Here is a 22,050-nt window from a genome sequence, read left to right as displayed (position 1 = left end):
CAAACCTTCCTTTTCAATGCATATTTCACCCCTTGGTACCTCCTAGACAGCCCAAGGGCCGGGTGTAGTGTATTTAAAAAGTTGGTCATGTGCTTTTTAGGTTGTACGTGTCCCCGTAGTGTAATACTCTTACATTAATTTTTCACTACTGCAAGGCCTACCTCTCCCATATGACAACTGTTAGAAATTGGGTCTCTAGTTGGCAGTAGTATCCACCCTCACAACAATTCTAGTCAGGTGAGTCAGATACACACCCTAAATTAACCTGTGATCACCCTCTGGTAACTTGGGACAGAACAGTCAGGCTAAACTTAAGAGGAAATGTATAAAGTATTTGTGCAAAACTTGATTTCAGTAACACAGTGAAAGGCACTACAAAAATACTCCACACCAGTTTAGAATATAGAGGGGAATAGGCCGTCGCAAAAATGACAGATATCCTTTCCACCATATTACCACCCTATTATATTCTATAGGGATCATAATAGAGCAGACGGGATATTTGTCACATTTGTGACAGAGTATTCCCTCCACCTAGATCTAAATCAGGCCCTAAATGTGAAAACAGTGCTTAGAAATCACTAGTGGTCAAAAGGTTACTTCAGGTTGCGAGGGACTAGTGCAGATCCAAAATCCAGGCCAACCACAATCGAGGGTAGACTGGCTACAGAACCCATGCAGGGTCCTCTGAAACAGCACCTTTGATGAAGCAAAGCATCAACGGCGAGGGCATGATGCATCGATATTTCTACAGCACTTGGGGCACTGCGTCATCATCAGGCTTTGTAAAAGTGAATGCGATGTGTCATCCTTGGGCCATGCAGAGCGTCTTAACCGAGCTCTGTACTCTGTAAATCTGTTGCCATCGGGCAGCCACTGTGTCGCCGTAGATGAACGATGCTCTGATTTTTCTCCAGCACCAGGGGCAATCCATCGACTTTTGTAGGTTTTAGCTTCAGAACCCACTTCTGAGACCCAGGACTGGAGAGGGGAAGCCAGGCAAGGGTAGGGCCCACAGATGGCAGAGTCCAAAAGCCCTAGTAGAGTTGCAAGCAGTCTTTGATGTCCCTGAGACTGCAGTAGAAGATGGGCAACCCAACAGGCCCTTGGAGATTCTTGGGTTCATGGATGTAGAAAGCAAATCCAGTACTTCTCATTGCAGGCAAGAAGCAGCAGGCCAACACAGCAAAGCATGTAGCAAAGTGCACTCCCTCCTACAATACGGCAAGCAGTAGGCCAACACAGCAATGCAGTTGCAGTCCTTCTTCCTGGCAGAGTGTCCTTGGTTCTGTTAGAGATCTGATTTGTTGGGGTTTGGGGTCCAGCACCTATACCCAAATGTGCCTTTCAAGAGGACTTTGAAGATCACAAGGTCCCTGCCATTTCTACCCTGGCTCCAGACACTCTACAGGGGGTTATGCAGCCCTTTGTGTGAGAAGAGGCACAGCCCTATTCACATGTGTCACCTGTTCCAACCAATCTAGCCCAGGAAGACTTATCAGCCTGTCGATGGGCCATCAGGATGGGAATGTCTCACCCAAGATCCATTTGTGTGTGACTATCTTGAGGGAATGCACAAGCCCAGCTGGCAAAAAACCCAGCTGTGTATCAAGAGTCAGTCAGAGGCACAGATTTTTTTAAGTAAGAAAATGCCAACTTTCTAAGTGCCATTTTCAGCCTTACAATTTAGAATCTGACATCACCATAAGTTGTGATTTTACATTGTGAGTCCTACGACACCAAACTCTATATTTCTATCTTTTCCCATTTGGAAATTACACTTAAAAGTTGTTTTAATCCAATCAACCAACAATCAAATTTCTCACACTTGTTGAATTGTATCACAGTCATTGACACAGCCAACGTATTCCAACATGCCATCTTTATGGATGTTCCTATGTTTTTAAAAATCAATTTGAAGGTGTCTGCCGAGTGTTCACTTGCTCTTGCAAAGTCAATAGGGTGGCGACCGGTAGCAAAGCAAGACCAGTCATATTTGCCAATTCTTGCTTTCTGGAGGATCTAAGTTAGGTAAACATTGGCCTTTCCGATAATACAGAATCTCTTGGAATATAAACAATACATTCACTCTCTTTGTTCTTGCTCTATGGAGGACATGATCCTCTAAACCTTAGGAATGAAAACATGCCCTTTCGTTAGCATATGTTATGAAATAACTTGATAACATAATTCTAATACATATCTTCAGAAATTGGCCAATTTGGCATGAGCGCAGATATAAAACCAAAGTAGACAATATATTTACCCCTTTGTCCTTCCCCAGGCACAACCATGACCGCAAAGACAAAATTAGTGATTTCGGTCTCCACAGTAAGACTGATTTTTCTCTGTGTAAAGCATCAACAAAGCTACTTTCATCACTGAATGTGAATTCTTTCATGCGTTCATTTGTTGCATCTTTTACATTTTAACATTGCTTCAGAAGTTTTCCTACCTGAAGGGTAGCTACAAAGATTCAGTTTCCTGCTGCTGCTTATGTGTACTTGTTCAACAAGCAGCTTTTGTTTTTCGAATGTGTACAGTATCCTGGGGTTTTAAGTGTTCAGTAAAAGAGTTTCATCTTCCAATGATTATCTGCTAGAAATGCTTGAATCACATCAGAATTTTCTTCTACTGCTTTGCTACTTTAACTAGTGCGTTGGTTGACAAAATGTAATGACTGAAATATGGGTCATACATTCAACTAGGACGGGCAACCAATTTGCACTCTGGTTTTGTAAGACCTGTTACCTCAACATGTTTCTTTCGTAATCCACTCGCCTACATTTAAGTGCAGTGCAATATTAATTGCATTGAAGCAGCTCTAAAATGCTGCAAAAGAGCATTTATTTCCTAGCAAACCCAGCCTTGTAGTTAGTATTGATGTTTTAGTTTGATTCTCATTTCAATATAAATCGTAAGCATTCGTCTTTTGATAATTGCAATTTTTTTATTTAATGATTGTTAGAGGAATAATTTACTGTGTAAAACTATTTCAGATATATAAACATTATGATATTATTTGCGTTCAAGACATAATGCTCTCAGCTTTAAGTTTTTGCAACCCTATCACAATTAAGTAAGGAGGGCCGGGTTTAGCGCGCCCCCCATGACCTCTTCCTCACATTCCCTCACTGCCACTGGGAACAAGTGTTCCTTATCTTTCCATAGCGCCTCTCTCACATACATTTCATTTGTTTTAAAGTGCTGGTAAAGGCTGGCTTTACTTTCCAAATAAAATACAGATCTGTCCTTTGTAGCAAGCATATTAACCCTCTGCACTACTTTATAAGGAGTCAAAACTGCCACTAGACAGAACTCTGATCTCTCCATCTTTCTAGTAGGAATTTTAATCACAAACATTATTTTGACATTCTTATTGCTATTTGAAAACTTTACGCACATGCACAAGACAGCTGAGCCTCCCAGCAATAGCAACCAAAGTCCAAAACACCAATGACGAGCTCACTCAGGAAGCCAGTGCCCAACGTGAAAGTTTATTCTCCCACAACGCATTTCAGCTGTCACCACTGACTTGCTCACATTGTTGGAGTGCAAACATTATTAATAAAAATTGTGTCACTAAATTGTAATGGAAATAACATATGTTTAAATGTTAATACTGAAAATGTGTGTTTTAGAAAAACATGACCACTTTGGTGGCAGCCATAATATAGGTCGACAAAAATAATTAATAACTGTCTAATGTAATGTATTTTGTTTGTTTATAATTGAATGCACTGACCGTTTCATCTAAATTGATTGTAAACAAATTAATCTGTGATAACTAAAAGTATTCTGTGTCTATCATTTATTTCCTATTGTTGTTATTCTATATGGTGGTTGTTGAATGTTTAATGATAAATATTCTGTCTAGGTTAAGATTCTTTCAAAGATTTGGTCAGCCTGTGTTATTCCTGTACTTATAACATTTGGACTTGCATTTGGTTTACGTGATCTTAGCATTGTTAATCTAAAGGGCAATAATTGTTTGAACTTTACTAAACTGGAGTGGTGACTTATGGCCACATAGGTCATGGTGCATATAAATGACTAACTCCAATATTGAAAGTGATGTTTATTAATTTGATCTCATTGTTGTTGACTATCTCACTCCTATCTGAGTCCAAAGAATCGTGTCAACATCCAAGGGTAATTGATGGTTACCCTATACGTGTCACATTATGAATTAATTATCAAAAGAAATATAAGGCTGGACACGGCAACAGAATTTGGTAGCACAGAGGATGTTTATGTCTCATTAGGAGGGTTGGTTATATCTTAATAGGAGGGTTGGTTATGTTTCAATAGGAGGGGTGGTTTTGTCTCAATAGTAGGGTTGATTATATGTCATTTAAAAAGAATTTAGAGATTTGGATTTATCAGTGCTTTCTTGAGAATTGGATTTTTTTTTATTTGGTTTTGCCAATGTTTGTTGGATGAAATTTAGTTTTGCCATTGCTTGTTTGAGGATGTCCCCCAGTGTTCCTTGTGTGATTTATATTTGAGTTAGGGTTTGGGCTTGCAATGCTTTAGCAAATCGCAGGTGAATTGTGAAGTTTGAGAGAATTAGGGACTTTGCGTACGCCAATGTAGTTTGTTAGGGAGTGTGCGTGCTCCAAAGGCTGACGTAGGGAAGCCGTAGTACTTCAGTTGGGTGTGGCCTTTGTGCTCAAGAATTGCCCATGTGGTTGTTGGAATACGGACCCTGCATGGTCTCCAGAGTATTGAGCATTGTACAAGACGTAACTCAGCAACAATCTGCACAGCAACCATCCCAATCAATCAGCCACCACACATTACTAAGAGGCAATATGAACTAATGTAAGAAAAGATGGACCCATCAATACTACCAACAAGGCTGCCACCATGTCGGTTTTGAGGACATCCACCCCTTACGACTTGCCATCACTGTAAATAGCACTATTCACTCCCTGCATCCAATAAAACACATATCACATCTGTAATACTGTCCCCTGTGTTAAATTGTGAACAAAGTGAAGAATGGATGCAACTGGTTGATAACTACTTTATTGTTAAATCTGTGCATGAAGGGAGTCCTGTGTGCCTAAATGTAGGCCCTAAGTAAATGCAGAAAATATCAACCTGTACCATGCAAAACTGGACCATGTTTCCCCTATCATTATCAACCCCTCCTATATGACTGAGCACACTGACAGTATGTGTCACAAACCCCAATGTCAGCCCAAAGTCCCACACAGCTACTGGAAGTAGAGTTGTATCAGTTGGGTCCTGGAACTGACATCTTCCCCTTCCTCATCATCACCATCACTCTCCTCCCCTCTCTGAGGTAGCTGGTCAGGACATACAGCACCCTCCAACTCCAAGAGGGGGATAGAATGTCTAACTCCCCCATTGTGCAGCATGCCACCACTATTCTACACACCTTTTCAGGCCCATAGGCCAGAGAACTCCCAGAGATATGTAGACAATGAAATCTAGCCTTCAGGAGACCTATTGTGTGCTCTATCACCCTCCTAGTACGTCCATGAGCCTCATTGTAATTCCTCTCTGCATCCGTCCTGGGATTCCTCACTGGTGTCATGAGCCAACGCAATCACTTAGAAAAAGGTGTAATATAAAGTAGTCATTGTTAAACCCCTTAGTCAGACAGCCTGGCTGTCTGCTATGTGTCCGTTAGTGAGAGACACACTTACCTATGATCCACCCTCTGTCCTCTTGGAGTTGTTCCATTCTCTGTGGCACACTACTGTTCCTCAACACAAAGGAATCATGGACTGAACCTGGGAACATGGCATTCACTTGTGAGATGTACTGGTCCGCAGTACATACCAATTGGATGTTCATGGAGTGAAAGTTCTTTCTGTTTCTGTACACCTGTTCACTGACTCTTGGGGGATGATCGGTATGTGGGTGCCATCGATGGCACCTATAACATGGGTTATGTTGGCAAAAGCCTAGAATTCTGACTTGATGGCAGGGAGGTCAGTACTTTGGGGAAACCTCATATAGGACTGCAGGTGTCGTACAAATGCATTTAGAAATCTTGTCAGTACCATGCTTAACAATGGCTGTGAAAATCCAGCACTCATGACCACTGTCACTTGAAATGAGCCCCTGGCCAGGAAATGGAGTGTTGAGAGCACCTGCACTTCAGTAGGGATGGCATGCTGATTATGATTTCCCGGAGTTAGTGCAGGATCCAGTAAAGCACAAAGTTCCTGAATTGTACGTGTGAGTCTGTAACTGATTGTGATCTGACGCTCCACCATGGTCCTCATATCCACAAGTGGTCTGTACACTGATGGTCCCCTTCCTCGCAATATGGGTCGATACCTACGAGGGGTATCAAAAAGGTGTGATGAACACACATACATAGGCACACATTGCCATCAATTTTGCACTGAATAGTTCATTGTAGTGACTCAACATTACCTGCTTCTTGACAGATCTACATCTACACCACAATGAGGGAACAGAGTTTTTCATGCGTGGTATATTACGGAATGGTCACATGCTTAGGTGCTTCATGTGGCTAGTAGGGCCTGCATTGTGCACATTTCTATTTATAGATGCGTAGTTACTACCAAAATGTCTGCCCACTGTAATCCAGGCCTTTCATTGTGGAAGTGACCTCATACTGCTAGCGGTTGACGTCACAGCGTAAGGCGGTGTTTACCGACGTTCACACCATCATAGGTTAACATGGATGCCAATGGGGAATCCTGGCGTATCATGATCACCACCGGCGGTGATGGTGCACACCGCTGCAGTACGTACGCAATTTCGTCATCTATTATTCACTTGACTCCCTGATCTCGTGCGTACAGGTACTCCACTGTGTGTACTGCTGTGGCCTGCCTCTGGCAATGGATGTGGCTCGTGTTGCAGGGGAAAAGGTCCTGGCATTCACCCAGGAGGAACTGAAGAGGCTAGTGGACGGGGTCCTGCCCCTGTATGCAAAACTGTACAGACGGCCAGAGGTACAGGTGATTCTGGGTTTGGGGGCACTGTTTGTGTGTAATGGATGGTGTTGATTGGACATGTGTGTGCACCTCTGAGCCTGCATGGGCCGTGGTGCATGGCATGCTGCGTGCGTATGGCCTGTAAGTCTGAGAGTATTGTCCGTCCCATAGTGGACAATTAGCAAGCTGTACCTATCTTGCAAGTGCCTGACCTCTGTGTTCCAGTTCCATATCTGTGTCACACTTTTAGGTCAGCGCCCACCAGAAGAGGGCACTTTGGCATGCCATTGCCAAAGAGGTGCGGACCCTGGGGTCTGCAACCAGCGGAGCACCCACTGCAGAAAGAGGTGGGAGGACCTCCTGCGATGGGCGCGTAAGATCTGTGAAGCCCAACTAGTGAAGTCCTCCCAACGTGGAAGGGGTGCCCGTCTGGCACTGACCCCCCTCATGCGACATATCCTGGTGGTGGCATACCCAGACCTGGATGGGCGCTTGAAGGCTGCACAGCAGTCACAAGGGGGTGAGTACTCATGTCATAAACATCAGTCTGGAAGGATGTTTGTATGTGCATTAGGGTTCATGCTGCTTAGAGGCAAGGACTCTGACTGGTGTCCATGTACAATATGGTCCCAAAGGGTGTAGGGGTGTCTTTGTCAGGTCTCCCAAACATCGCTTCCTTAGGTAGTCCAGGGGATGGGTGTAGAGCAGTATTTTGGTCAGTAGCCAGGGGCATGGCCATGGGCATAGTGAACGGTGCTGGCTGTTGGGTGTGTCTTCTGGGTGGGTGTATTTCTGGCCATTATGTACCTCCATTCAGCTATTTACAAGTGTCTCTCCTGTTTTGTTTCCCCATCCATGTTCTCTTGTCTTGGTTTGGTAGAGCAGAAACATCTGGGGAGGGAGCCGAGGCACCGGCAGGTGGGGAAGCAGCAGCCCACAGGTCCTCGGAGGCAGAGACATCCGACGCCTAGGTGACCAGTGGGTGGGAGGGCAAGGGGAGCTCCACTGGGGAGGCAACTACCACTGGAGGTAGTGACTCTGAGATTTCTCCCGATGGGGGCTCCCTGGCGGTGGCGACCCTAGTGGCCACACCACTTCCGCCACCCCATTCTATCACACCCTCCCTTCTGCTCCCCACTGAGTTGCCCGTGCCTGCTCACCCAGAAAGGTGGGCATCTCCTTTACCCCAGGCACCTCCTCCCCTGCCCCAGTCAGACCTGCTGCCCTCACAGAGGAGGCTATAGACCTCCTGAGAACCATCTCTTTAGTGCAGGCAACCATTGTCAATGCCATCCACGGGCTAGCATCAGAGGTGCAGCAGACAAATGCCTATCTGGATGGCATTCACTGTGCTGTGTCTGCCCAACAGAGATCTTTTCAGGCTCTGGCCTCCTCTTGGATGGCAGCCAGTTTCCCTGGCCATTCCGTCCCCCCTCCAACCTCCTCTACCCCTTCCAGCACCCCACTCCCTTCACCCGTCCAAGCACACATTCAGACACGCAGTCAGCTGCATCAACACACAAGAAGCACACTTCTAAACACAAGCACCGCACCTCCCACCACAAGCATTCACACAGCCAACAGATACTTGCACACACAACAACATCTATTTCCCCCAGTGTGCCCACCTCTTCCGCCTCCCTGCCTGTCCCCTCTACATCCACACCCTCATGCACTGCACCTTCAGTCACTGTTGCTCCTCCTCTTACTGCAGTCACCACAATAGCAGGCATTCATACATGCATCCCATACACCACACCTGCACTCACCACAACTACTGTAGTTGACACATTCAGCATACTCACCAGACTTGCAGACACCCACACAACATACATCCACACTAGCTGTCTGTCTTCTCCCACTGTGTCCACCCCCTCCTCCAAAAATACACAAATGCACCAAAACACCCACCCATCACACATCCACCACAGCATACTGTCCAGTCACCTGCACCCTCTACACGCCCCCCTACACCACATACATCCACTGCCTCTGCCTCCACTCCCACGCCCTCATCCAGGACCACCCCAATTGCTCCGAAAAAACGTTTCCTCTTCCGTGCTGACCTCTTCCAACCCACTGGCCCACCCCGTCTTGTCCCCAAGCGTGCTCACCTCCTTGCCCTTTCCACTCCTTCCACTTCACAGCCCACCCCGTCCGCTCTTCACATTCCGTGCCCCTTCCCCAGAGAAAAAAAAGGCCCAGGCAGAGCCTGGTCCATCTGGCTCCACCCGCTCAAAACACCCCCCCTTTCAAAGGACAAGCCCACCCCCTCCACCTTCCAAACGAAAGTCCAAGGCCCATCCTCATCGCAAATCCACACCACCCCCTGCCCCCATTCCGTGAGGTGCCAGGATTCCCCTTTGTTGCCCCATTAGGTGGAGTAACGTGCACTTTTGGGAGTCAGGTTGGGTCCGTTGTGGCCCATGGCACTTGTAGCCGTACGGACTGGCCATTGGCCCTGTTTGGACTATTTGGGTCTGTGAGCTTTCATTAAATATTTCGGTGAGGCCTGTGTTTTGCTGGCACACTGTTGTACCCTGGTCTTTCGTTTCATTGTTTATGGGTGTGGGGCAGTTGTATGTACTATGGTCAAGTTGGATTTGCCTTGTGTCAGGTAAGTACCTCTTGCTGTGGGGTGTATGACTTGTGCTGCTGTAAAGGGTTGGGGGGCATTGCAGGGTGAGTGGAGTGGGTGGGCGATGTGACTGTGCACTTTTCTCCCTTGTTTCGTAGGTTGCGGTACTTACTGTCGTTGTCTTCTTCGGCGGGCTCGGTCTTGAAGGGAAAAGGCAAGGAGCAGGGCTGGCATGATCTGCAGCTCTCTATCTATGTCTGCTTCAGCGCATTACGAGGGCCTCATTGGATTTGGTTAATTTCCGCCTGGCTTTGCGTGGCAGTGGTTCCAGCCCCAGAACTGGCGGCGGACTGGTGGTTAATTATTTGATGGTCAGGTTGGGCCTCTCTGTTTGCCTGTGGGCGGACTCTGCCGTCGTCGTCAGCACTCCTCTGCTGGCGGTGGGTGGTTTTCGGGATGCCTGTCTTTACTTTGGTTCATTATTCCCGCCACTGCCGGCGGCGCAGAACAGACTGCTGTGTTCATAATGAGGGCCTTTGTCAGCCGCTGTGCATATGAGTGTGATGCCACTTAGGTCCGTGCTGGGATAGGTCGATCGGTGAAAGGGAGCCATGAATGGATTGCTGGATAACCGGGAAGGGTTATTGGTTGGGAGAGGCAAGTGAAAAGGATTTGGGGACTTAACTACTTCTTGTTTTGAATTTAAATTGTAGTTTTAAGCCAGGTCAATGTAACAAATGAAAAATGTCAAATTGTTAAAGAGTGCGCTGGAGGGAGAAGGTTTTATTCCAGTTAGAGTAGGATAAATTGCCCCCACCAGAAGGTACACCTGCATACATCATAACTGAAGAGAAGGGTATTGCAGCATGTATTTTGAAACAATGGTGCAAAATGACAGAGAAGGAAGGGAGTTGAGCGTTTCCTAACTATGGAACTTTTATCATGAGAATTTTAGAAAATTTGAGGAGAGTGCTGTATAAGTTAAAACCTCCTCCGAAGCCAGCAGAATTTGAAGCTTTAGCCATTTGGGAGTTAGTGGCCAGACAACAAGAGAAATTCAAATTTGAGAGGAGAATGCGAAAAATTGAGAAGACATTATAAGAAGCAATATGGGCAATGAGCAGAAGTTTTGGAGAACTGAAACTTTACAGGGAATTGGAATGTTTCCTGCAATTACAAAAGAGAGCAGTGTCAGACAAAAGTCCAAGAAGTATAAGGACTCTTCTGAATAAGACTAGACGAAGTTAGAAGAGGCTAGGAAATCGTAGACTTACGAAGATGACTCAGATAATGATGAATTTGTAATGCAGTTACTGAGAAGTTGTCCTCCACCATATGCAGCACAAGATATGTCAAGGTACTAGTACTGGTCCAAGTGTTCCAGTACCAGTTGCAGTAACACAGAGTCAAGTACAGGTTCCAACTAGTGTTCCTGCTATCACAGTTACTCAGATACGTATGACTCAGGTTGAGCTACCTGAAGTCTATCCTACAATTCCTGTTGTAAGTTTTGTACTGAGTATGACAGTACCAGTGGTGCAATCTTCACAGATATCACAGATTATCAGAAAACAATGATGGGTTAGGTGCAGCCTACACATAATTCAATGGCTCCAGTGCAGGTTCAGACTATGTTGAGGTATACACCTATGACAATCAAATTCTTCAAAGCTGTCAGGTCAGAATTCAGGGGTGATATACCCAAGAAATAAGAATATTCAGTCAAGTCCAGAAGCGTTAACAGTACCTGTTTCTATTGGTCCTTGTTATAAATGCGGTCTCTAGTCGGCAGAGGTATATACCCTTGTACAACTAGGGACCACAATCCTAGTCAGACAAAGTCACACACAAACCAAATTGTCCTGTGCCCATCCTCTGGTAGCTTGGCACTGAACAGTCAGGCTTAACTTAGAAGGCAATGTGTAAAGTATTTGTGCAATAAATCGTACAGTAACACAGTGAAAACATTCAAACAAATACACCACACAGGTTTAGGAAAATAAATAATATTTCTCTGAATAAAATTAGGTAAAAACAACAAAGACCCAATAAGCACAAGTTGAAATATCACTATTGCAAGATGTGAAATAGTCTTAATCCTTGCAAATAAACAATTGTCTCTTTGTTACACACAGTACCTGGTTTGCGTGAAAAAATAATGATGCCCGGAGACCACAGAGGAGGAGATGCATGGAAAAATAAGGTTTGCATCGTAATGCCCGGCGCAGCACTGCAGACGATCCATCGTTTCTTTCCATGCTGCAAGGGGTTTGCATCAGTTTTTGGCACACATCCTTGGTTCCTCATGTGATGCAGGGATCTTTTGATGCCCAGGGATAATGCAAGGAAAATCCTTGATGCGCTGGTAATAGACACAGGTGCAGCATTGATCCAGTAAGAGATGCATAACATTTTCCACTGCAAGGCAGGGAGTCGCTGCGTCGAATTCTGAACGGGGAGTCATTCCATTCCAGTCAGCTGTGCGGCGATTTCTCGGTCGCAATGCTGGCTTTGCATTGATTCCCGCGGGCAGAGTGTCGATTTTTGACACAAGGATTTTTGGCCCTGGGACTTCATAAAACAGGCGACAAGTTCAATCCAAGCCCTTGGAGAGCACTTTTGGGGAGGGCAGAGACCAGCAGGGCAGCTACGCAAAAGCAGGGCAGCAGTCCTAGTCAGCAAAGCAGTCCAGATGAGTCCTTTGGGCAGCCAGGCAGTTCCTCTAGACAGGGTGCAGATGTTGGTCCAGAAGTGTCTGAGTTGGTGGAGTCAGAGACGCAGTTTATATACCCAAAAATGCCTCTGACTTGGGGGAGACATCAAAGAGTGGCTTTGAAGTGCACAAGTTCCCCTTTCAATGCAGTCCTGTCTGCCATGGTCCCAGAAGAGGGTTTGGAAGTCCACTGTGTGAGGGCAGGCCACAGGACTTTGTAATATAAGTGTCAGGCCCACCACCCTTCTAGCGCAGGAAGACCCATTCAAAATGCAGATGAGTGCAAGTGTTACTGAGTGTTCTGTGTTTATGGTTATCTAGGTGAAATGCACAAGGGACCTATCAACCAGCCCAGCCCAGCCCAGCCCAGACATTGAATGGAGAGAGGCTGCAAGGCACAGATGGTTTTTAAGTGCAGAGAAATGCTCATTTTCTAAAAGTGGCATCTCTAAAATAGTAATATAAAATTCAACCTCACCAATAAGCAGAATTTTATATTACCATTCTGGCCATACAGAATATGACCTGGTTACCCCTTTCAAACCAGAATCTACCACTCAAAAAGTAGATGTGGGCAGTCCTAATGCTAGTCTATGAAAGGAGCAGGCCTCACAATAGTGGAAAATGAATTAAGAGGTTTTTCACTATCAGGACATATAACACATAGGTACATGTCCTACCTTTTACCTACATTGCACCCTACCCAATGGGTTGCCTTTGGCCCACCATAGGATTGACATATGTAGAAAAAGGGGAGATTAAGGCTTGGCAAGTACTTTTAAATGCCAAGTTGAAGTGGCAGTGAAACTGCAAACACAGGCCTTTCAATGGCAGGCCTGAGACATGGTTAAGGGGCTACTTGTGTGGGTGGCACAATCAGTGCTGCAGGCCCACTAGTAGAATGTAATTTACATTCCCTGGGTATGTGTAGTGCACTTTACTAGGGACATATAAGTGAATCAAATATGCCAATTGGGGATGAACCAATGTTACCATGTTTAAGGGACAGAGCGCATGCACTTTGCAGGTCGCTGAGATCCTCATCGGCTTCTCTAATCAATACTCCTTGGGTCAAGAAAGCAAGATGGGGAGGCAGATCCTTTGCTTTCAGAGCAGCCAATCTCTGGAATTCTCTACCCGTGGAGCTCCTTCAAGATAACCCAGAACTTTCATTTACAGGAAATTGAAGACTCTACTATTCACAGCATAGGCCCTCATGCAGCCTATTGGTCTTGCTCTAGCACTGTGAAGCCTTCAGATAGCCATGCACTGTACAATCCAATAAACTAAACTCAAATAAACTAGCACTGGTTAGCAGTGGTAAAGTGCATCGAGTCTTAAAACCAGCAAAAACAGTGTCTGAAAAGTAGAGGGAGGAAGGCAAAAAGTTGGGGGATGACCACCGTGAGGCTGTCAGGTCTGTCAGTCCTGTTGTACCATTGCTTGCCCAGGGAAATAACAAAAGTAGGTTACAGAATATTTTTAATTCAAATGCAGAGATAGAGAGACTCAATGTTAATGCTGAAGTTATGTCTCCAATGAATCAGACTTTTGACAAAAAAGGTTCACTGATTGATTTAAGTGATTCCAGAACTTCACAGAATTGGGAAGGTCAGATTTGAATTCAAATTCATTTCTGATGACTCCTGAGACTCCATGTATTCTTTCACAGGGTGTGCCCAATGTACATATTAATGTTTCATTACAAGGTGTGACAGCTCAGAAGTTAACAGAGTGGTTAGAAAAACTGAGTGTAGCAAAAGCAAATGCTCAAGGGGAAATTCATTGAATCTGGCAAAACTTAATATAGAATTACATGAAATGAGGGAATAGTTGAGTTAAATAGGATTAACTCATATGAAGTAGATGAGTTTCTCTTCATATGTAAAAATGTTATGAACAGAGCAGGATAAGTACATTAGAAATTAGCAGAACTCGCTGAGAAATATTAAATAGAATTCGAGAAATCAAAGCTACTGAAAAGAAACATAGGTTGGAATTCGATTAAAAAGATATTGAGAACATGAGAATACCAGGAATGACAATTCATATTGAAGAATTAATTCAGAATGTTCAAACATGGGGAGCATTAGATAAATGGGAAGGCAGATATGTAAAGGAAAGAGATCAAAAGAAAAAGGAGTCTGCAAAATCAAATACTAATGTGCAGCAGACTGATAAACCAGTAAAGATATTACCAGTGAGAGAAATTTGTGGAGGGAATTATGTACATGTTCCTTGGAGTGGGAGTGATATTTTGTCATTTACAAATGACTACCCAAGATTCAGAGAAAAACTAGTGGAATGGTACCAGCAGACAGATAGGTTTGTGAAGCTTGCAAAATGTGGGAAGATTTGAATACTCTGTTACAAATAGTGGTTCCAGCTAAATTAAGGGTTGAATGCAAAACGATTGTTGACAGGCTAACAAGAGAGCCTCCACAAGGTCCAGCTACAGGTGCACCATCTCCTGATGTAGTTAAATATTATCACAAAGTGATTGAATTTTTGAAAACAAGAATTTCACCTAAAAATATTGATTGGCAGCCAATAGATAGGACAGCAGAGGAAACAAAAGAGTCAATGCATGCATATTATGAGAGATTGTTGCAAGCATTTAAACTTTACAGTGGTACAGAAACAATTGAGCCCAAAGACATGATTTATTTTGTGTTCAGATTTGTTGATGGGTTTAGACCTGAAAGTAGCCAGATGCTTAAGAGTCATTTGATATGCTGGCAAGCAAAACGGGTTGATGAAGAATAACAATTTGCTAAATACTGCAGTGATGAGATTGAAATCAGGCAGAAGAAATTGAAGGAAAAAGCAATGTTATTGCAGATTAAAGCAGCACAATCAGGAATGCAGGGAATTTTTCCACAGCAGCAGGGAAACACTTTTTTTTTTTTAAATCAGAAGCCTGCAAGAGGTAGAGGTAGTAGTGGTAATGGAAATGGAAATCGTGGTGTTGATTTGAATACTGTTGTTAATCCAAGTGATATGCAGACAATGAAAAGGATGTTACTTTGTCACGCTTGCGGGAGCCTTAGGCATTGGAAATGGGGATGTCCAATGATGGTACACAAAGGTGTTGTTATGCAGTTGAATAACAACAATCTTTTTCCAAATTTGAGAGGACCGAGAATGAGAGGTCCTAATTTAAATGGGCAGAATAATAGTAATCCAATGCAGATTCCTCAGCAAATGCAAAGTCCCCAATCGCTGCATCATACACAGGTGCCACGTTTCCCGTGCCAAAGTAACAGCAAATGCAGCCCCAAGTGCAAATGATACCAAAGCAACAAATGCAGATGCCTCAAGCTCCAGTGGTACAGCAGCAGATGATGCTTCCTCAACAGAACACAGATCAAAAGTTAAATAAAAGTAATCACATGGTGCAACAATTCACACTACATAGTGAGGATGAATCGAATGATAAAGTAATGAATGATGAAGTGATGGGTGGGGGGTGGGAGTTGGGATGAAGAAGAATGTTTGTTAGCAGCTTCAATAGAAGTGGATCAAAGGGGTCCTTATGTAAATGTAAAAGTAATGGGTCATGATGTTTCATTCCTAGTTGATACAAGAGCCACATGTTCTACAATGAGAACTGCAGAATTTCCTAACATGCCACTTTCTGGGAAAACAGGGCAGATTGTAGAAGTTACACATCAGTTCTTGACAAACCCGCTTACTAAACCAGTTTCTGATAAAATTGGCAATTTGGAAGGTTTGCATAAACTTGTAGTCTGTGACTCCATTCCAGCATCCTTACTAGGAAGAGATCTATTGTGCAAAACAAAATGTTCAATTATCTGTACAAATAATGGAATTGCTATTCAACTAATAGTGAAGATGATGATGATTCATCGATGCAAATTGAATGTGATTCAATTAATTTCCACAAATTAGTTTCTATCCTGCATTTACAGTAAACAATTTGCCAACTGACTTACAGACTAAAGTTACATTAAAAGCTTCTGATCTTTTTGGGAAATACATTGGTCTGATCAAAGGATTTTAACCAGTTAAAGTCACAGGCAAACCTAATTAAGTTTTTCTGCAAATTCCACAATATCATATGGCACCAGATGTAATTGAAGGAGTTACTCCTGTAATTGCAGATTTTGTGAAGCAGGGAGTTCTAAAAGAAGTGCTGAGTAGGCCATGTAATTCTCCTAGTATGGGTTTGCGAAAACCAAGTGGCAAATTTTGAATTGTTCAAGATTTGAGGACAAGTAATGATATAGTGGTTAAATGTTGTCCATTAGTACCAAATCCAGCAGTGATTTTGTTTCAGATCCCATGTGAAGCAGAATAGTTCACGGTGGTGGACCTATCACAAGCATTTTTCTCTGTGCCTCTTTATGAGGATAGTCATTTGCTCTTCTGTTTTAAATTCTGCAATCGGCTATATTGTTAGTGTAGAATCCCACAAGGTTTTTCAGAGTCTCTGTCAATAATCAATCAGGTATTGATAAAGAATCTGGAATCATTGGAAATGCCTTTCCATTAGCATTAGTTCAGTACATTGATGATTTTTTTGGTTGCTTCAAAGATGAAGGAAGCATGCAGGCAAGATACTATTGCCTTGTTGAATCGTTTGGGAGAGAGTGGACATAAAGCATCCCCAGCAAAATGACAGTACTGTCAGAAAGATGTGAAATATTTGGACACCAATTAGAAAAAGGTGCAAGGAGAGTTTCCATAGAGAGAGTTACAGCTAATTTGCAAATGAATCCTCCAATTACACAAAGAGATGCCAGGATGTTTTTGGGAATGGTAAGTTAATGTCGCCAATGGATTCCCAATTTTTCTGTTAGTTCAAAGCCATTGCAGAGACTGATGCACAAAGATATTTCTGATCCTGTGCCTTTTGATGAAGCTTGTATGAAAGCTTTTATTGAGCTGAGAGAGAGTTTTTGCAAAGCACCAGCTTTGGGAGTGCCTGACTACATAAAACTATTTATGTTGTTTTGCCCTGAATGTGATTTTTGTACTCTTTCTGTCCAAATCCAGGTACATTGAGGTGTAAATCACCCAGTAGCATATTTTTCTGCTACTTTGAGTTGCAGCAGCTTTACCTGGCTGTTTGTGCTCTGCAGCAGCGGTTGGTTTGTCACTAACTGAATATGAGAGTATTGTGATGGGACATTCTTTAACTGTCCTAGACCCTCATTCTGTAGATGTTTTTGCTTACTAGAACAAAGAACCAGTATATGACAAATTCAAGGTTCACTCGCTATGAGCGTCTAATTTTAGGCACTTAAAATGTTATCTTGAAAAGGTGTACAGTGATTAACCCAGCAACCTTGCTCCCAGTAAAAATGTTGCAATTGAGAACCTGAAAGAAATGGAACATGATTGTCTGGAGGCTACTGAATTGTGCACTACATCAGACCTGATATTCAGGATACTCTGTTAGAGGAAAGTGATCAAATTGTTTTTGTTGATGGTTCCTGTTTGTGGGAACATTGAAATCTGGAAATTCTGTGTGCACAATTTCTGGTATACTAGATGCTTCATGGTTTTGAAGAGTATTTTCTGCACAAGTGGCTGAATTGGTGGCTCTTACTAGAGCATTCTGTATTTGTGCACAGCTTAAAGTTAAAAAATTTACAGATAGCCATTATGGATGTGGAGTGGTCCATGATTTCGGTCAGCTGTGGTCACAGAGAGGTTTCATGACCTTGTCTGGCTCATCAATTAGAAATGGTGATAGAATTCATAACTTGTTGTTTAATACAGTGCACACCAGAAAGAAAATGATTTTGTTTCAATGGGAAATGCTCATATAGATCAAGTCGCAAGGTTTTGTGCATTGAACTGCATTTATTTTAATGAGGAATAGATAGAATTAAAAAATGATTAAATAAATCCAAATCACATGTTAACAGTGATTGATACATGGGAGGAAATCAAAAGTTTGCAAGAAAATGTTTCTGAAGATGAAAAGAAAAGTTGAATAAAATTGAAATGCTTTCAAAGAGACCATGATGAGCTACGGATTTCAAATCAAGGGCAGGTGGTTTTGCTAAACTGTATACTGACACAAATGGCATGATAAAATCATGGTCAAGCACATATTGACATAGATGGAATGATTCATACATTCAAGCAATCCTGGTTCAATCCAAAGTTTAGACAGGTTGCTGAAGCAATTTGACACAGATGTGTTACATGCCAACAAATGAATGTGGGAAAGAGAATGGTTGTCAGTTTGAGTCACATTGGAATGTCAATTCAACAGAATGCAAATGGATTTCCTTTAGATGCCTGTGTGTGGTGGTTTGATATACGATTAGTGATTATCTGTTTTTTAGTCACTGGATTGAAGCTTACCCTACAAGTAGTAATGATAGTCTCACAGGAGCCACGCTTGTGCTTAGGGAGTTAATACCTTGTTTTGGGTTTCCTGCTTCTTCAGAATCAGACAGAGGAAGTCACTTCAATAAGGAGGTGGTAAAATTACTATGTTCAGCCTTAAACATTGTGCAGAAGTTGTACTGTAGTTATGGCCCTGAAGCATCTGGACTAGTGGAGCAAATGAATGGTACTCTGAAGGCACGACTTGCAAGAATGTGTGCATTTACAAATCTGAAATGACCAGATGCATTGCCTTTAGTTTTGATGAGCATGAGAAACACACCTGACAGAAACTATGGACTCTCTCCACATTAAATCTTCGTGAGTAGAGCAATGAGGTTGCCAGCTGTTCCTGAAAATGCTCTTGTGAATATAACATATGACATCGTGCTGGATTACTGCAAGATGTGTGTTTTGTGTTGCTGGTGCAGTTGTGTGGTGTATGATGTGTGTGAAGTGTGATTGTGGCTATGGTATAAAAGTGCTGTGCCCTCCGTTAGTGCGTTCCTTGCTGTCAGAGTATGTTTTTCTGGTTAAAAAGGATTGTGAGTGTGTTTGGGGGTGTTATATAGTGCAGTGAGCAGGTGTGTCTGGTGTGTGCATATGTCTCAGGTTTGTGGTATTCAAACTGTCCAATGTGGTGTTGTGTTCTGACAGGAGTGAGTTCTGAGTGCTGCGGTTCAGACTGCCAATGGTTTTCCACTATGGGAGAACTGCTGTGCTGATTTGTGGGTCAAAATCTGGTGAGTGGTAAGTTGTTGGTGTGGCAGTGCTGGTGGTGCAACCGCTTCTTTCTCACCCTTCTTTGTCCTGGTGGTGTTGGATTTGTAGCTGTTTTTAGGTGGTATAATTTGTGGACTCTTAATATGGCAGGTGGGACACCGCCAACACTGGCAGCCCTTTGGCAACCGCCACCATGGCAGTCTTACCAAAAGACCGCCAATCTCGTAATGAGCACCATAGTGTTGAATTAACAGAAACAGATACAACTGTGGTGTTCAGCACGGAAACTTACATGGTGTACATGTAATGTATCTGTTGTAATTAAAGATGGATCCTTTGTAGATTATAAAATGTAGCTTTATTCAGCTTAGTTACAGATTACAGGTGATACCCTACCAGGGGCAGCATCCTTGCTGCTCAGTCCACTCTCACGAACTGAGCATTCACATCAACAAGGCACTCATCAACATTCCATGACCTCACACCCACACACAATGGCTGAGCAGCAGAGAACTGGTAACTAAGGAGAGAATGCATAGCAACAATTGAAGCCACACCACAACTCCTCTCAATAGAGAAAACAAATGATGGAAATAACATTGTCCTTTAACATAAGCATCAATAGATGATAGTACAAATTTAAACTGAAAAAAATCTGTAAAAAAAAGATGGAAATGCATGATAAATTGTCCTAAAATATCAGATACAGTATTAATTGCAAAATGCAATTCAATTACAATCACCCCATTCAGCAACACACTACAACAAGAAGGTGCAACATATTCATCAATGCAACATCACACTCATCCCCTTCTACAACAGAAAATAATAAGGGGGTGCATCATACGCATCAGAACAATTGTGTACACAACCCTGCGAAGCCACACTAAGGTACACAACCCGGCAAATCAACACCAGGGCACACAACCCACCAATGCAAAACTAGGGTACTCAACCCTGCAAAGCAACACTATGCTACACACCCATCAACGCAAGACTAGGGCACTCAACCCTGCAACGCAAGACTAGGGTACACTACCCTGCAATACAACTTTAGGGTACATGACCCTGTAATTCAGCATTGGGGACACAACCTTGCAATGCAACACTAGGGTACTCAACCCTGCAACACTACGGTACATAGCCCTGCAATACAACATTAGGGTACGCAAACCTGCAATGCAACATTAGGTTACTCAACCCTGCAAGTCAACATTAGGATACTTGCCCCTGCAACTCCACACTAGGGTTAACAATCCTACAAAGCACAAATGGGTAAAAAAAACAGCAATACTAGGATACATGACTCTGCACTGCAACATTAGGCTATTTAACCCTGCAACACAACACAAGGTAACACAATCCTGCAACTCGACACTAGGGTACACAACCCTGTAGCACTAGAGTGCATGGCCCTGCAACACAACATTAGGATACACAACCCTGCAATGCAATATTACGGTACATAACCTTGCAACACACAACTAGGTAACTCAACTCACCAACTCAACGTTAATTCAAATTAAAATCAGAGAAATAGTGTGGATTCTAAATATTTACACATGCATCAAATCCACTTAGGCAGCAAATTCAACATGGCATAGACGGCCATACTCTCAGACAGTAAAATCAGCATGGCCACACTTACACTAACATATTGACGATTCTAAAAATAAACACATGCAGCTGATCTAGACTTGCATCGAACAAAATACACTTAGGTAGAAAATTAAAACACAGCAGCAAATTAAGAACAGCACACAGAGATAAACTGGCATGACATTATAAACACATTTTAGATGGCACAGAATTATCTCCAGCAGTAACATTTTGGTGGTCATTACAACATTGGCGGTAAAAGCCGCTTACCGCCGTGCAGAAGACCGCCAACACACCGCCGCGGCCGCGGAATTCCGCCACAGCTATTATGACCCACATCTCGAAATCCGACAGAATTCAGACACCCACACAAGTCCGCCACACCAAGGGTCAGTGATAAACTGGCGAAAACAAAACTTCCACTGTTACGACAACAGAAATACACCCACGCTATCACGACCCATGAATCCACGCGGCGGTCTTTCAACCGCGGGATTCCATTGGCGGTACACACCGCCACGCTCAAAATACACACACTTCTACAAAACACCGCCACATTGGACAATTCCAAATACACACACCTGATACACATACACACACCACACCCACACACCCATTATAATATAAAACACACACCCACATTACCCACAAACCCTTACGACCACAAATCATGAACGAAGGCCAGAGAGAGACACCACCATCCACAAACTAGCAGCCACATACACTCAACACCATCACCCACACAACTTCCACGCACAAAACATCACACACCACTACATATCACCACACTTATCACCACAAACACCACCCCACACATCACCCACACCACCCCATGGCACGGCAAAGACACCCCAGGTTCTCAGAGGAGGAGCTCAGGGTCATGGTGGAGGAAATCGTCCGGGTAGAGCCACAGCTATTCGGATCACAGGTGCAGCACACCTCCATAGCTAGGAAGATGGAGTGGAGCTATGGCGAAGAATAGTCGACAGGGTCAACGCAGTGGGACAGCACCCAAGAAATCGGGACGACATCAGGAAGAGGTGGAACGACCTACGGGGAAGGTGCTTTCCGTGGTCTCAAGACACCACCTGGCGGTACATCGGACTGGCGGCGGACCCCCACCT

This window comes from Pleurodeles waltl, chromosome 4_1, assembly GCF_031143425.1.
Source record: "Pleurodeles waltl isolate 20211129_DDA chromosome 4_1, aPleWal1.hap1.20221129, whole genome shotgun sequence".
Classification (NCBI taxonomy): domain Eukaryota; kingdom Metazoa; phylum Chordata; class Amphibia; order Caudata; family Salamandridae; genus Pleurodeles; species Pleurodeles waltl.
This window is presented reverse-complemented; position numbering follows the sequence as displayed.